Source organism: Petaurus breviceps, unplaced genomic scaffold (assembly GCF_028583685.1).
Source record: "Petaurus breviceps papuanus isolate PSGF00001 unplaced genomic scaffold, PetGlider_PUasm1.0 226, whole genome shotgun sequence".
NCBI lineage: Eukaryota > Metazoa > Chordata > Mammalia > Diprotodontia > Petauridae > Petaurus > Petaurus breviceps.
The window spans coordinates 3,669,433-3,682,413 of NW_027185890.1; the positions used below are offsets into that span (position 1 = coordinate 3,669,433).

The 12,981-nt window shown below is 34.8% G+C and overlaps 1 pseudogene; it reads right to left on the minus strand.

The window, feature by feature from the left end:
• LOC138166813 (PC-esterase domain-containing protein 1A-like) overlaps positions 1 to 11,926 on the minus strand; it is a 24,119-nt pseudogene extending 12,193 nt beyond the window's left edge.
• Positions 11,927 to 12,981: the final 1,055 nt, after the last annotated feature.

A 12,981-nucleotide genomic window follows, 5' to 3' on the forward strand; every position in this document is an offset into this window, starting at 1 on the left:
TAGGTATAGGTATAGGTATAGGTATAGGTATAGGTATAGGTATAGGTATAGGTATAGGTATAGGTAGGTATCTGCAAGGAAAAAATATGTTAGGTCCAGAATTGAATAGGAAGAGGAGAGTAAGCTAGATTACATTCATGAAACTCTATTGTCTAGGCACTTTATAAATGCTGATTAGATTTTAAGGTTCCAAACTTCACTATAATATAAAAACACATATTTATAACAGATAATCTCTCATAATTACAAATTGTAGAACACTACAATCTCAAAAGAATCAAAATCTGTGTGTCCCAAAAGTCAATAGAGAATATCCTAGTGGGTACAAAAAAACCTGCAGCAAATTTCCATTGATGACCAAAACTAAGAAGTGGAATAAGGGATATCACTGAAAAAAAAAAATATATATATATATATCATCAGAAAATACAACAAACTAGTTATGAAACTCAAGTAGTAGAAGATGGAAAAATCTGTTTAATTTTGGATTGTTGAGTGAATCCTCTATAGAGCTTCTTTGAATGAAACAAAAAAGAAATGCAGTCATTGAGAAGGCATGGAAGTATTGCATGGGTAGTAGGAACACCCACAGAAATTCAATTATATCTAGATCTCAATTAGTTCAAGTAATGAATCCCCTTGAGTGGCCTTATATTTCCAAATTGAACTATATAAAATTTGGAAATTTCTTCTAGTACATATATGGTGCATATTCAAATAATGCACAACTTCAGGGAATTAGTTATTTACACTAATTGGGACCTAATTGCAAAGTTCCATCAAAATATACCCTCTACTGGATTGTAAGCTCTTTCTGGATAGAGATATTTCCTTATTTATCTTTGCAAATAACTCAATTCTTAGTACTTAGACACTTTCAACATCTTTTGAGTTGATTTCTGTATGTAATTTAGGAATTAACACATATAATTCTGTTCCCACAATACTGCAGTTCACCACTTGAAAGTTTCTATACTATTTAAGCACAAATAGTTCACTCAACTTTATATTTCTTCTAATCATTCTTTTTGCTTCATTATTTTATTGCATAATAGAAATATAAAATCACAGCCCAAAATTATATATTCTTAAAAACTAGCCTTATAACACAGACTATGTACTAAAGCAAAAATGTTCGAAACTTTCTAAGTACTTGATACAAAATATATTTCTTTTCTTATCTCTATGTATCATTGGTCTAAAAAAAATATTAAAGCTAAAACGAGTTGTAAACAATTAGATATAAACCTGTTCAGTACAATGATGGCACCAGGACTCGGACTAGATATAGACATTCACACTAAATTGTATTTCTTAAACCCACTATAGCAGTGCTCAAAAGAACTTTGTTTCTCTCGGTGTCACCCCTTCCATGATGAGGATAGTGGCTACAATACAATAGAAGCTTATTCTACAGTGGTTCTATATACATTTGAGGGAGTTAGTCTTCCCAGTAATTATAATAGTAATATTAATAAATGATGGAAATTTAGATACATCTTCAAATTTTATGAAGTGCTTTCTGTATGTTCTCTCATTTGAGTCCCAAAACAACCCTGGGGGGTAATTTCTATAAACTTATATTATCTCTATTTTAACAGTAGAGAAAATTGGCTATTACTTTTAAAATTGAGAGGGATGATGAAAGGGAGAAAAGGCAAGAGCAAAAATTTAGAGCTAAAAGGAAACGTAAAGGTCATTTAGTTCAGACCATTTAGTTTATATATGAAGAAAATGATCCCCCCATATAAATGAATTTCCCAAGGTAATATAGTCAGGATTTGAACCCAGGTCCTCTATTGCCAAAACCTAATATTATTTCCACAATACCTCTGTGGCAAACTTTAATAGACATAAGATATTTTCAAATGTTTTAGAATATTTGATAAGAGCAGAATTAATAACAATTTTGTGTGATTAGCATGCCGGAAAGGTACCCTCACGAGAACCTGGCAACAACGTGTTTACTATTATGGTCATGTCTTAAAAGGGGAAGGGAGAAGTTAAATGGCTAGGTAAAGAGGAAATGACTGATAGATTTACTAAATAAACAGTGTCCTTTCAAAATTCCTTTTCTTCACTTTGTCTTAAAAAGGAAAGAAAAGAGAACACTGGCAAACTGAAGCAAATTATTTAAGTAGCAACAAAGACATAAAAATAGATGGATATTCATTGGTTTACTTAGCAGCATGTTGTGAATTCTAAACAAATCTGTTACTCACCTCATACTGTTCACACCAGGAGCTATAAAAAAACACAGTCTTTTACTGGTTGTTGCTATCAGTTCTTTAGTCACTTCTGGTCACAACTTTCTTTAAATTAGATTTCGGGGAAGGGGGTGTTGTCTGGATCTCCAGTGAAGATTTTCAGATGAACTGACAGGTTTATGTTTTTCCTTATTTCCCAATATGAACTGTGGAGGAGCTGTCCAGGAACACTTCTTGTAAAAGAAGAAATGGACCATAGGTGAAGGAATTAATGTAATAAGAAATTTCCCAGAAGACCCAGAGATTCTGATTGGATCTGGCAAAAAGGAAATTTCAGATTAAAAAAAAAATCCATGAAGATATCTGGAAAAATGAAGATTACATGGCATATCACTCAATATAAAAGGCAACGATATTGGAAAATTTGTATATACTTTAGATAGTGTTAAATGTAATAGCAACAAGCCTCTGCGATTTATGTGGTAGTTGTGGCATTGTAGAAAGCGTGTTGAATTTATAGTCTAAAGATGTAGTCTCCAATTTCATCTCTGTTTCTTATTTGTTTTGTGATTTGGGGACAACGAATTAATCTCTCTGTGCTACAGTTTTCTAATCTTTAAATTGGAAATAATAATAATTGTGTTACACATGACACCAAGACACACAACAACAATTTCCATTTCCATTGTGCTTTATGGTTTACAAAGTTCTTTCCATACAGCATAGAAATAAAAGTCAAAATCCAGACACTGAACCAACCTAGCTGTATTCACTTAAAATTTTCACAAACTTTTTGGTTTTAACATCTCTGGGATTTATTTTTCTAATTTGTCAGAGAAGGCAGTTTGGACTAGAGAATCCAGAAAATGTATACTTTAATAAAAATATCCTAATTTACAAAAAATATGTTCTAAAGTAATTTAACAGCTAAAAATGGTGTAATTGTCATGATATAGGCAAAAGAACATTGTTTGGATCAGGAGATACATCACTAGGATGTCCTCTTCTGCTTTGTCCTTCATCCTGATTTCAAATGAAAAGGTAGACCTTCTCCTTGCTAGAGCTAACCTTTCCACATACATACTTGTGCTTATGATCCAATTCCATGAGATCCCATCTACTCCAGCATATCTCTGCCACCTTCCTCTACCCAACATCCTCTGTACCCTCCTCCCACTTATCTCAAGCTTCTCCTTATCTACTGGCTATGTCTCTGTTGCATACAATCATTTCTATATCTCCTTCCCTCTTGTAAAAAAAACTTGTTTGATGCATCCATCCTTGCTAGCTATGTCCCTCTACGTTTTTTTCCCTTTCCTTAAAAGAAAGCTATCTACTGTCTGTCCCTCCACTTCCTTTCTTCTTATTCCCTTCTTAACTCTCTAAAGTCTGGCTTCTCACCTCATCATCCAATTGAAAGTAACCAGTAATTTCTTAATAGCCAAAACTAATGACCTTGTCTCAATTGTCATTCTTTTTCACCTTTTGGCAGTTTTTAACACTATGGATCACCTTCCCTTTGATACTCTCTTCTCTCTAGAATTTCATGACACTGCTCCCTTCCAAATTTTCCTCCTACATTTCTTATTCCTTCAAAATCTCTTTTCCTGCATCATCATCCAGGTCATGACCATTAACTCAAGACTATGTTCTGAAATCTCTTCTCCTTCCACTTGGTAATCTTATCAGCTCCCATGGTTTCAACTTTAATCTCTATAGACAATTCTCAAATTTCTTTTTGCAGCCCTAACTTCTGTCTTGACTTCTAGATTGACACCTCAAACTGCTTTTTGGATATTCCATACAACATGTCTCACAGACATCTTAAATTCAACATGTTCAAAGCTGAACTCTATCTTTCCCTTTTAATTATCCCCTTTCCTGAACTTCTCTAACATTGTAGAAGTTATCACTATCCTCCTTCACACAAGCTCACAACCTAGGTGACTCTTCAATCTCAACTCCTCAGTCAATCACTCTGCAAAGCGGTTATCTCTACCTTCACATCTCTCATATAGGGACCCTTAAAGACTACCACCACCTTGGATTTTACAGGATTTTATCACCTCATGCCTGTACTATTCCTGTAACCTGTTTATTGGTCTCTCTACCCCAAGTCTCTTTCCATTTTAGTCCATCTCCCACTTAGCATCTATATTGACTTTCTTAGAGTAAGTCTGAGCAAATCAACCTCCTACTGAATCAACTCCACTTGTTCCCCGTTGCCCCTAGAACCAAATATAAAAATTTCTCTCTGGCTTTTAAAAGCCCTCCATAACCTGACTTCTTAACCTTTCCAGTCTTCTTACTCTTCATACTGCCCCCCCTACCCCATCATACTGTACAATCACATGACACTGACAATCTAGCTGTTCTCAAGCTTAACACTTAAATACTACATCACTTGACACTTGGCATTTTCATTGGTCCCTCATACTGGAAAAGCTCTCTTCCTCATCTATACTTTCTAGATTCCCTGTCTTCCTCCACATCTCAGTTAACTCCCAACTTCTGTAAGAAGCCTTTCCTGGTTCCTCTTAATCTCTTTTTCTTCACTCTCTGACTCTCTCTTGTCTCTCTGTCTCTGTGTCTCTCACTCCATAGATATAGATTGAAATAAACACACACACACACAGAGTTTGTTTGTACATAGTTGTTTCCACATTTCCCTCATTAGAATGTTTCTTTTTTTTTCTTCTTTTTTTTTTTTTTAAAGCAATTGGGGTTAAGTAACTTGCTCAAGGTTACAGGCCAATTGTTTCTGGGTGGGTGCTAAGTGTCTGAGCCCTGATTCTATCCCCAGGTCATTCTGACACTGGAGCCAGTGCTCATATAGCTGTGCTACCTTGCGCCCCAGAGTGTGAGTTTCTTGAGAGCAGGGACTGTCATTTGCCTTTTTTGTACCCTCAGTACTTAGCACATTGCTTGGCAATAGGCATTTAAAAAAAGTTTTTGACTTGACTCTCTCTGACACTGCCTACTTGGACAAATTACTAAACCTAATAGAGTCATAGATTGTTTGTTTAATTTGTAAAATGTGTGGGTGATGGTCTTTAAATTTCCTTACCCGTCTTGATCTGTGGGCCACCTTTCACATTCTGGGACTCTGTAATATTTGCCAAATGAAACATACTAATCTTTCTATGAATCTTCACCTTAAGTAATAAAAAATTAATGCATTTAAGAAAATATAAAGTCATTTTATAATTATGGAAGTCAGTATTTATTTATTCTTTCAACACCCTATGACAGTGTAGCAAAATGTGTTGCAACTAACTTGGATTCCCTTAGCTTTTGGAGTTCCATTGAACACACTTCTGAAGGAACATCTGTGCTATTGAATGAGGACAATAATATCCATGTAAATAGTCAGGCTGGTAGAGTGGTAGAGAGGGATATTTTATGCAGTGCTTCAATATTACAAAAATATGTTTAAATATTCATATCGACAAAAATGTCACATACACGTAGTTGCTTATGCATATCTATGTATGCATGTATATATAACCACTCCAGCATCTTTCCTAAGAAAACCCTAAAGGAAGTTACTAAGAAAAATGAAAATATATAAGTATACATATATACATGGGCTTATCATCACATTCAAGTCCACATTAAATGAGATACTATTTTAATGCACATTGTACAGTATTCAGCAAATAGTAGGTGCTAAATAAATGCTTTTCCCCTTCAGTGCTGGATTTGGAGACTAACAACCTAGGTTTGAAACCCTTTTTTATTTATTCCTACCACTGTGACCTTGGGCAAAAATTTAACTTCTCAGAGCCTGTTTACCCCTCTATAAAATGAGGTTATATTACTGATCTCTCAAGTCTCCCATTATATGTACATAAGCTTCTTGTGAACAGGAACTCTTATAATTTTCTACTTGTTTTCACAGTGATTAGCACATAATGACTGCGTAATAAATGTTTTTTTTTCCTATTAACTCATTCTAAAATCCCTTCAAACTCTTAATCTAGAATCCTATGGCTCAGATGGTTTGTCCTATCAACCTTCCCCCTAAGAAGTCTGTTGATATGTTCATTTCTTGTGGTACCAGGATAATCACTCCAGCTTTTCAGATTCAAATGAGACAATTTTATTAGCTCCTTAATCTTCCTGCTCCACTCCCACTTTGGCTACTTCAGGAAAATAAAATAATTAGTTCTGAAACAACATGATAAGGGAGGTAATAGGCTTGCATAAATTTAGATTGCATTGATTTGAAATAAGGAGAATTATTTTATAATAATGAAGGGTTTAATGAGTGAAGAGCAGCCTAAAAGTCAAGAAGACCTGGGTTCCAATCTCATCCTGAATTATAATGGCTGTGAGGATTTGGAATATAAGCTGCAGAGAAGGTTCCAATCAGCATTCCTAGAGGAAATTTCCTCATAAGTATTCTCCATAATAATAACATCACAGGCCTAGGTGTGTTTCTCATCTATATTGTCTGAAGAAGACTGATCAGAAAAATATGAGTTTGGAAGGCTCTACAACAGGGAAGGCACCAATAGTCCATATGAACATGTGAAATGGAGATGTCCCTAAATTTGTGTATCTCACATATTTTTCTGAGCTGCTGCAATTCTACTTTTCTTATGAAGCAAAACATCTTCTTTGATACAGGCACATCATGCTGAGCAGTCCTGTGCCATTGTCTTCCATGTCTCACAATTGATTCTAAAATTCTTCATAGGAACCTTGAAAGTGTCTTTGTATCATTTCTTCTGACCTCCACATGAGTGCTTGCCATCTATGATTTCTCCATAAAATAGTATTTTAAGCAAATGAAATGAGGAGAAGAATGCCTTAAAAAGCTGAATGGCCACGATGGAAAATATCAAAAACTCATGGAAGAGAGTAATTCCTTCAAAATTAGACTGGAGCAAATGGAAACTGATGACTTTATGAGAAATCAAGAAACTATAAAACAGATCCAAACAAATGAAAAATAGAAGGCAATGTGAAATATCTCATTGGAAAAATCACTGACCTGGAAAATAGATCCAGGAGAGATTATTTAAAAAATTATTGGACTACCTGTAAGCCATGATAAAAAAAAAGAGCCTAGAAATCATCCTTCAAGAAATTATCAAGCAAAATTGCCCTAATATTCTAGAACTACAGGGCAAAACAGAAATTGAAAGAAACCGATCTCCTCTTGAAAAGGATCCAAAAAAGAAAACTCCTAGGAATATTATAGACAAATGTCAGAGTTCCCAGGTGAAGGAGAAAATATTACAAATAGTCAGGAAGAAACAATTTGAGTGTTTTGGAAACACAATCAGGATAACACAAGATCTATCAGCTTCTACATTAAGGGATCAAAGAGCCTGGAATATGATATTCTGCAGGTCAAAGGAGCTAGGACTAAAACCAATAATCCCCTACCCAGAAAAACTGAATATAATGGTACAGGGGAAAATATGGTCATTCAAAGAAATAGAGGACTTCCAAGCATTCTTGATGAAAAAACCGGAGCTGCACAGAAAATTTGACTTTAAAATACAAGAAGCAGCAGAAACAAGAGAAGGCAAAAAAGAAAAAGAAATCATAAGGAACTTATGAAATTTGAACTATTTATATTCCTGCAAAGAAAAACAATAATTATAACTCATGAGATTTTTCTAATTATGAGTATAGTTGAAGGGAATATGCATACATACAGAAATATACATACATAGGAGGGTGTATGTGTGTGTGTGTATATATATATACTTATATATATATGAATGTGTGTATATATGTACATTTACACATAGACAAAGGGCACAGCATCAGTTGAATATGAAGGGATTGTAATGGATAACCGAGAGTAAGACAGAAAAATCAATTATAATTCAATAGGAGTGTTTATTAACTGGCCGGTGACTGCCTCTCAGAGGTAAAGACAGTCCCGAGCTTTCTGTTAGACATAATTTTATAGACAATGTGATTGCTAGCAACAGAATATGTTTCTAAGGGCTGCAGTGCCTTTAGCATTGTTTCTATTGAAGCAAAGCTTTCTCAGTATCATTCTTATTGAAGCAAAACATTCTCAGTGTTATTCCTATTGAAGCAAAGCCTTCTCAGTATTATTCTTATTGAAGCAAAGCTTTCTCAGTATTATTCCTATTGAAACAAAATAGACCTGAATCCATGAGAATCTGTGGCATGTTTCTAGCAACACAGGTGAAACATTTCTTTACTATTGGGGCCTATTAGGTGGTTTCCAAGGAATCTAGTAGGGGTCCCCTCTAGCAGGTTTAAGGGAGCTTTGGTGTATAATTTCTGGTGGGCACTTCAGGATGATATTTAAAAAATAAAATTAAGAGGGGAGAGAGGAATATATTGGGAGAAGGACAAAGGGAGAGATAGAATAAGGTAAATTATCTCATATAAAAGAGGCAAGTGAAAACTGTTACAATGGTAGAGAAGAACAGGAAGGTGAAAAGGAATGGGTCAACCTTATTCTCATTGAATTTGGCTTAGGGAAGGAATAATATACACACTCAATTGGGTATCTTACCCTATAGGAAAGTAGGTGGGAAGGGGATAAGGGCGGGGGGATAGAAGAGAGGGCAGTTTGGGGGAGAGAATAGTTAGAAGCAAACAATTTTGAAAAGGGACAGGGTCAAAGGAGAAAATAGAATAAGTGGTGGGGGCAGGATAGGATGGAGGGAAATATAGTTAGTCTTTCACAATATAACTACTATGGAAATGTTTTGGGTAACTATACATGTGCAATTTATATTGAATTGCTTGTCTTCCCAGTGGGGGTTGGTGAGGAGGGAAGAAGGGAAAGAATCTGGCAATAAAAGTTTTAAAAAACAAATGTTAAAAAAAAACTGTTGTTTTTGAAAGAAATCATTTAGGTAGAGGAGACAGAAATATCTCCTACATACTGAGAGTATCAGCATCATGGGAGAGGAAATATGTCATCATGAATTAAGAGCTGGCCTTAAACACAAGACAGTGGAGTCAGGAAGACCTATATTGGAATCCCATTTCCAATACTGCCTCTGTGACCTTTGGGAAGTCTCTCTAATTCTTCTGGGTTTAAATTTCTTAAATGTAAAGTAAAAGATTTGGACTCAATAGCTTCTTCATTCCAGTTTTAAATAAATGATTCCAGGACTGGGGCTATAGTCAAATCTCTGATACACACTGTCTTATCATGGGGGAAGTTATTCAACATTTTAGTGCTCTAGGCCAGTGGCATGAAATTGAAATATAAACAGGGCCACTAATCTATACATGAGGATCCCTGCAGGCTGAGGATTTACTAATTTTTAAATGTAAGATTATCATTTTATTCAATTTTACCTATTTTATAAAATATTTTTTTCAATTACATTTTAAACTATTTTACACCTCTGCTCCAGGCAACCTAATTTTGTAAACTGCAGAGAAAATTCTAATCTGTATTAGTAAAAATGTATTCATCACCAGGATCTTTGTACAATAATGAAATGGCAAATTTAGTCCTAATCCCTAACTTTATTTTTCTCAGTATTTGCTGGCCAGTAGCTTAATTTAGACTCAGAAGAAATAGTGCCCCATATTAAATTAGATGACTTCTTTCAGAGTTGTCCATTGATGCACTATCTTCATTCAAGATCTGAAAGCATAAAATTGTAAATCTGTTTGGATGTAAGCCAGCTTATACATTTTTTGTGCCCTCAGAACAATAAGATTGTGCCTGAGGATTCACAAAGTAGTAAAAATACTAAACAGACTACATATGTTACCAGGATTGAGAGATGAACATCACGTAAACACAGAATGGAATCCTCTGACACCTTTCCCAATCACATTTCATTCATACATGTGGAACACACATCTGCAGGTATTTAGGCATGATCTCAGTTGTGAGATGGGAAAATCCCAACTTTAGTTCTCAGTTTAATTTTTGTCTCTTTAACAGACTGAGCATTTTTTTTAAAGAACCTTGGATTTTGGAAAAAAAAAAAACAGAGAAACCAACTGATCCAATCTATACCTAAAAATGAAAACCCATATCCCTTTCTTGCCCACAAAAATGGCCATAGGATGAAGGTAATAAGTATAAAGGTCTTTAATATAGAAGTTATTTTTAAAACAAGGTTGTTTTAGTGAATTTATTCTCTCCGAAGATCCCAGTCTTTTTTTTTTTTTTACCAAAAACATGACTTTATATCTATGTTTCTACAATGACAAATGCTTTGAAAGGTAGGAAAGTAGGTTTAAATATATAATCCTTTGAATATTTAATGGGTTTTAATCTCATTGAAATGGGTACTCCTTCCTATGATGCAGACTGTAACCTATTCATGCTCTCAGATCTTGCTTGAAACTTGACGATGATATCAATTTTCTCCTTCTCTCCATTTTCTTTCTTTTCCCTTTATTTAACCCCACACCCCTGTCTAGCATCTTCAGTAGCTTCTTTTACACCAGTTTGTTGTCCTTCTGTCCATACACATATGTCTTATTTGCTACTACTACTGCTACTGCCATTATTCTCACCATATACTACCATTATTCTCACATAAATTGAAAAAAATATTAAAAACATCCCAGGATACTTTTAGGATACCCTTCTTATGATGATATTCACAGATCTTGAGAGTTTGAAGAGAATTCAGAGCTTTCTTAGTCCAAACTCTCTAGTTAAGAAATAAGGAAAATTAAGACAAGAGAGTTTGAATGTGTTGTCAATTTCACACAGATCATCAAATCAGATCTTCTGACTCCAAGCCATTACTCTTTCCATTGTACCTTCTGTACACTTTGTCTACAGTAAATATTCCTACTAAATTCTCCTCCTCATAGACACAGCTGGAACTTCAGCACAATGTGCACTCAATTCATATGTCTGGGAACTAGCCTGAGGTTATCATTAGTGGCTAACTAGTTCTGGTAACTTGATTAGCTCATGAACCCTCTTTAAATAGCCCTACATTAGTACAAACAAGTAGAGCAGTGTAGTTTGATGGAATTAGAACTGGTCTCAGAGATTTAAGACATGAATTTCAATCCCTACTCTGATATTTACTGGTTGTTTAATCATGTACAAATTACCTAGTTTCTCTAAGCTCCAGTTTTATCATCTGTATAATGAGGATGCTAATATTTGCATTACCTACCTCATAGCTATTATAAGAATAATGCTCCATATATTTTAAACACGATCTAAACTAGTGTTATTAATTTTAGTTGTTTTTGTTATTAAAAAGGAAATTTAAAAGGAAGACTTTAAAAGGAACTCTACTCTCTTAGAGTATGGAAAACAAGATGTATATATCCAGGAACCAAAATACAACATACTGACCCAGAAATAAACATAGAGATTAAGAAAACTAATAAAAACTAACCAACACATTCTAAAGGGGATGGTATTCTGCAGATGTCAGAGTACGTATCCAAATGCAATCCTTCATAGGATTTTTTTTTCCTTGAGACATAACTCTGCAAACAAATCTCTGGCAGCTTAGTACACTATAACCAGCATAGAAAGTGATCTTGTGTTGGACTTTAGAGTTGCCACTAAAACCCACTGGCATGTTTATGATGACTGTAAGTTCTTTGTTGCACATATCAAATCTCTTTTGAGTGGTCATAGATCTTTCCTGAAGAGGTCCTAGAGTGTTCTGAGGTCCAAAGAAATCTATTATGTTGATTTCTGTTGATTTCTGCTCCTCTGCCAGGAGCATCTGGCAGAGCTTACCATTCATAGGAAATCTGTTTTCCATTTGGGTAGTTCCTCAATAAATTAAGCACTTATTGGTTACCAATTAGAAAAGGCATTGAGGATACAAAAATGAAATTGAAACAGTCTTTGCCCTCAAGGACCTTATATTCTAGTTGGGAGTGGTGTGTGTGTGTGTGTGTGTGTGTGTGTGTAGGGATTGTTTCTTCTGAGCCCAAATTAAACTAATGGACAGCAACTCATTAAGAATTAAAGAGGTAGGGATAAAGATAGAGGCATATATTTGTGTACATATAAGGAAAATAAGCAAAATGATCCCAAAATATTCTGGGAGGAGCACTAATAAATGGGAAAATCAGGAAAAGTTCCCCATAAAAAGTTGACTCTTGAGCTGAGCCCTGATGGATACCAGTGATTAGAGACAGTAGTGAGGAAGAGGAATAGTGCATGGTAGAGCCAGTATAAAGATAAGGAGACTAAAATTTGAAATGTATGTGTAGACAACATGTCAGCAGTATGGTTAGGTAGTAGAGTACATAGAAGGGAATAAAATAATAGAGAAGGTAGAAAGTAAACATATTTTGAAGATCTTTAAATGTCAGAGAAGTTTACATTTTGTCCCAGAGGTATTAGGGCACCACTTATGTGACATGTTCAGACCTTAATTGTAGGAAAATCACCCCAAAATAGCTTCATGGAGGGTGAATAGAATTGGGGAAAGCCTTGATATAGTCACCAAAAGAGGCTATTACAAGGGTGTAGGTGAGAGATGATGAGAATAAAAACTAGGGTAGAGATTATGTGAGTATTAAAGAAGGGATATAAAAGAGATGTAGAAATAAAAAGAACAAGATTTGTATATAAAGGATAAACTGAGTGACCATAAGGATGATAGCATCCTCAACAATAATAAGGAAGTTCAAAGAGGGGTAGATATTAGGGGAGTTATGTTTTAGACCTATTGAGTTTGCGATGCCTATGGGAAATGTTTAACAGGAAATTGGCAATGAAAAACTGGAATTCAAGATATAAACTTTCTCTCTCTATCAAAAGATAGATAGATAGATAGATAGATAGATAGATAGATAGATAGATAGA